Below are 5534 nucleotides of genomic sequence, written 5' to 3'. Positions count from 1 at the left end.
GAGGTTATAAAACAAACAAACAAAAACAACAACAGAGAAACACACCTCAATAAAATTCTGCATTTTTTTTTGCTGCCCTGCCAACCGTGGATTTCCCTTCTCTACACTGTATCCCAAATAACCTGCAAACTGAGATAGCTCACATTTCACCCAGTTACTCTTCCTTTATCCTTTTCACATCTCAGAAAAAAATCGCCGCCGCTGCCTGCCCTCAGTCTGCACACATCTGCATCCAGTGCAATGCTTTGTTTACACGGCTCCCTCTCTTTCCAGATAGGTGAAGCGCCGGGAGAAACGGGATGTTGGGACAGACAAATGAGAGGCTAGAATACTCTTTTAAAACCACTTGCTAAGCTGCTGGAGGAAAATTTCGTTAATGTAGGTTAGAATTAGAAGAGCCACTGTAGCTTACAGTAGTCTCTGAAGACAGAGGATATTCTTAATGTTATTCGGCCCCTAGCTCTTAGCTCAGTCACAAGAACATGGTACGTCTTAGCGTGTTGGTCTCAGGCATTTATTTCCCACAAGTCTGATATATTTTAAGTGAATATTTAAACAGATTCTATATACTAAAACTTTTAAATGAAAATAACAATTTGGCCATCTTAAAACATTTTTACTGTTTAAGTACAAAATCTAGAATAATGAAATCAAAGACATTCTGCTCAGTCATTGTCTAGGGCGTTGCTCATTAGCAAGCACGACACTGGAGAGTGAGAATTTCTGCTCAGTCATGGTCCAGGTGATGGAGAGGGAGATGGGGAAAGAAAGGAAGGTGAGGAGGAAAGCCAACAGTGGGCATGAAGAAAGAACCAGGGGCTGACAAGGGAAGAGGAGCAACAAAGAAAAGAGAGAAGGAAGGAGGGAGGGAGAAGAAGGCAGGGGAGGAGAGGGCAAGAAGTCTTCAGTTCCTGCTGGGCTCCACGCTCAAGCCTTTATATACTCGCAAACTCAGTTTGTTTGGGGCAAAGAACCCGGCTTGTACATGTCACGTCATGCCATCAATCTTGTTACGTAAAAACTAGTTTGTCTGGCTGCTGATTTGAAGCTGAGACAGAATCTCTTTGTAATCTCTTTATGAAGCCGTACTGTTTGGAAGTACATTGGAACAGCCGCACATCTTGTTTGAGATTTCCCCCCAGGGACCTTATGTTCGGTCAACTTGTTGCAGCTGTATGCCCGGTGAAATACGCAGATGAATGCCCAGAGAACAGAGCTCCTGAAATAGCGGGGTGAGAGAATAACGCGGAGTTGATGCGGACTAAATCAAGCCTTCGGGAATACCCACATGCTGCTTCTAAATGTGGCGAGAGACGCACTGGAGGCCACTGGGAGTAGCCGCCCTGTTTGTCCTTACATGCAAAGCATTCTTTACATTAAGCCAGAAAGCTGTTCTGATAAACCCGTGTCCGTGGTTACCATTGCCACCACATCAACAGGACACCGTGTTTTCCTTCTAGTCCATCCTTTTTTATACAGCGTGTGTGGGTGTGCCTGCGGGTGACACACACATACACATTCCTACACACATTTTTATCTGATTCTTCTCACTTCTGCTGTGAGTGTTTTCATCTTATCACTGTCTTCTTGATTGTCATCATTCATAGTTGCAGAGTTCCGTAGGGTAAACCTGCAATGGCCTATTGCAGGTCACCATTCTGCTCCAGATACCTCTGCCGGCACACAGGTCTCTCTGCTTTCAAACAATTCTTGGCATAAGTGTCTAGAGCTGTGGTTTGGGGGCGGGGAGGTGTTACTTAACAATTGTGTCTCCGGAAATTTTGCACCATGGGTTTTCCATCCCACCCCCATTTCATGTCCTCTGATTTGTTTAATCCCGACAGTTTGTGTTGCCCTTATAACCATGGTTGTGGGGCCATCCACGAGAGCAAGAGCCACTTACTCCAGCACCCATTTAAAGAAAATTAACTTTCCCCACAGAAGTCACCAGTTGTCAAGAGCTTCTCCATTAGTGTGGATGCTCCAATTTCCTTTCTCTGTGTAGGAATGTTGACCAACCTGGTCTTCTGAAAGATTTGCACAGAAAACCACAAATGCCCTGAACTTGTGAGCTCAAACGTCCTGTTATGTTCAGAAGAGACTGTTTTGCTCCAGGGCTCCCAACCTCTGGTTCTTCAGATCTGGAGTGGGGTGCTATAGAGTCCCACCCATGGCTGAGTACTGCACTAACACTTGTTTGATGTACTTGGACCACTTGTAAGTTGTTTCTGTATTAACAAACCATTTACTGCACAAAGAAACTCTTCTGAGGAGGTCCGAGATCTAGACTAGTCTATGGACAGAAAAGGACACTGTGATTCTAAGTCCATTTAGCAGAATAAAAGTAGTGGATTCACCCCAAAGGCCAGTGAGCCCCCCCCGCCCCCCGGCAACCATAGATTCTTAGCCAGATTTATAGTACCAAATGTGTTTATCACTGTGGAACGGGCATCAAGTCCGATCAGGTTGGTCAACCTCGTAACATTCATGCCACTTTTGTATCCATGGGCATTTCCTGTGCTGCCTATCATGGTTATAGCTCTCAGGACTCACAGCTCGCTAAGACTAGTGATGACTTCTTCCCCCCAGCACCCAAAAAGTAGACTTTCACACGACTCTCTTAGTGTGAGAGCTAGCCTTCTGGAAGGAAGCTTCTTCATAATACTGCCTTAGTGTCTCCATGTTCTGTTTCCAAAGCGTGCAGAATCGTTCAGCAATAGGGACTGACCCACCATGCTTTGAGGAGCAACAAGAGCAACGGCAGCCAGGTTTTTCTTAATCAGATGTTGACAGCTACACTTTTTTTTTAATACTCAGAAATTAATTCGAGCAAGATAAGTTATATCAACTTTTTAGAATTTTACATTCAATCATGTCATTTCTTTATTAAATTAAAACTTTATAAATGTTTTAATTTCTAATACACAGTTGGTTTTCCCTTAGGGAATAAACACCCTTCATATCCTGAAGTCAGATTTTATAAAACGTTTCTTATGCATGTATTTGAATAGAATTCAAAGACTATATAGTAGATAATAACTCACATCAAACTAGTATCAGATGTTGTCTGATGTCCAAAATACCCTATATAAATACAGCATTTAAAATATAAACTTTTTTGAGCAAATTAAAAGCTAAGTTAAAGGGGACTGGAGAGATGGCTCAGCTGTTATGAGCACTGGCTGCTCCTTCCAGAGGTCCTGGGGTTCAGTTCCAAGCATCCACATGGCAGCTCACAACTGTCACTAACTCCAGATCCAGAGCTTCCGACACCCTCACACAGATATAAATGCAGATAAAACATCAGTGAACATAAAATAAAACAAAGTAAAATAACATGAAATGAAACAAGCTCTCTACTTTTTAAATTAAAAACCTAACATTCAGAGGAATATTAGATAGATACAAAATTCTGAAAATAAAACAAATGTCCACAAACAAGGGGAAAAGTATGTAAATCTGGACAATATTAAGACCATAAAAATCTCAAGGACAATAAGAAGTGAACTACAGCTTGGCAGATGACATGAAGATTCTTATAATGTCACCTTACAACATTTTCTAAACCTGAGAACTACTGACATAAAACTGTGGGGAGAAAGGGAGGATAACTAATTTCTGGCGCAGAGTGTAGACCTGGATATTGAAATTTTCCTTAAACTCATTTTTATGTTGAGATTACTGTGCATGTTTACATGTATGTCATTTCTTATTCTGTATGTTTGCAATTTTTTAAAAATTATAAACCTTGCAATATCCCCTGTGATTGCCCAAAAAGATTGTAAAAGAGTATTTTTGAAATGTTTATTGGCATATATCAGTTATACAAAATAATGAGTTTCTGGGTCATTTTTGTTTGCTTCCAATTAATAGTTACCTCCCTCCTTAGACTCTCCTACCCCTTCCCACTGCTGCTGATCCCCTTCCAATCAATCCTCTTCTACATCCATGGCTTCTATGCATGGGTATGACTCAATGAGTTTCTCTAGGGCTGGTTCCCCAAGCACAAGTGAGGATATTTCTACTGGAACACAACACTACTAGCTACAACACCAAGCAAGATGTCTTTTCTTCAACTGTAAGCCACAAGTAAATCCTCAGTCAGGGAAAGATAGAGTCCCAACCCCTTTATGATAAGGACACTGCTTAACCCAACTAAAAGGAATGTTTTATTTCAAGGTTTTATTTCTTTGTGTGTGAGAGAGAGAGTGTGTTTTGTCTGTGTGAATGTTTATACCGTTTGCATGTCTGGGGCCTAAAGAGGCCAAAATTAAGGTATCGGACACCATGAACTGGAGTTCACAAACAGTTCTCAGTTGTCACATGGGACCTGGGAAACAAATCCAGGTCCTCTGGAAGAGCAGCCAGTGCTATTAACTGCTGAGTCATGTCTCCTATTCCCAAAGAAGTGTTTTTAAAATAATAATTCAGGGAGGCAGAGGCAGGTGGATCTCTGTGAGTTCGAGGCCAGCCTAGTCTACAAGAGCTAGTTCCAGGACAGGAACCAAAAGCTACGGAGAAACCCTGTCTCGAAAATAAATAATAATAATAATAATAATTCAGTAGCAACAAGCAACAACTAAAAATAATCAGAAAAAACCTAGAGATACATCTTGATCAGCAAACCAAAAAACCCCAACTATAGCAAAAAGCTTTTTTTGAAAAGTTAAAGATAAATATTACAGAAAATCACAGACTATTTATTTACCTTTCTATGTTGAGTTTTAAATCTGAAATAATTCTTAAACACTCAGATAGTTAGTAGATAATGAATTGAAAGAGGCCTATAAAAATTACATCATTTTTAAAATGTGCTACTTTAGGGTTTTTAAGTTTTCCAAAGCTGCTTATAATCCAGAGGAATTTTAAAACCAAAGTAAAAGCCCAGGTTGGGATGGCATGAGCTTATAATAGCATCTTACTTCTGGTGGTTTGTATTCCATCCCCTCATTAAGAAGAAAAGCCAGTAAATACAGACTCATCTCTGCCACTGATCCAGAGGTCAGCAGACCCATCATTTTGCATGTTGTGTTTGCTTCTGTCTTATTCCTCTCAGCAAGGAAAGGAGTCTTGTGAAAGAGGGTGGCCACACAGCACAGTAGTGGGACAGAAGAAAAGCCTTTCTGTGGACATCATTAAGCTGGATTATCCTGAACTCAAAGTGGTGTTTATCCTCATCAACCCCAAGACTAGAAAACCACCTCTACCCTTGGAAAGGAAAATTAAATCATGATAAATGCAAAGAACAAACTTCCAATAATTTCTTTTATTGAAAATAGATTTTTTTTCCTCCTGTAATATACCTGATTAATCCCCCCTCCCTCTATCCTCCCACTTCCTCCCCACTTCCCTTCCAGTGGATCCACTCCCTTTCTGTCTTGTATTAGAAAGGTAAATAGACTTATAAAGGATAATTATAAAATATAATAAGACAAAAGAAAAACTAACACATGGCAGTTGGGCAAGACAACTCAACAGAAGGAAAAGAGTCCCAGATAAGACGCAAGAATTAGAGACCCTTCCTTTGCACTCAA

This window comes from Microtus ochrogaster, chromosome 1 (genome assembly GCF_000317375.1).
Source record: "Microtus ochrogaster isolate Prairie Vole_2 chromosome 1, MicOch1.0, whole genome shotgun sequence".
In the NCBI taxonomy this organism is placed as follows: Eukaryota; Metazoa; Chordata; class Mammalia; order Rodentia; family Cricetidae; genus Microtus; species Microtus ochrogaster.
Note: the sequence above shows the minus strand (reverse complement) of the source record.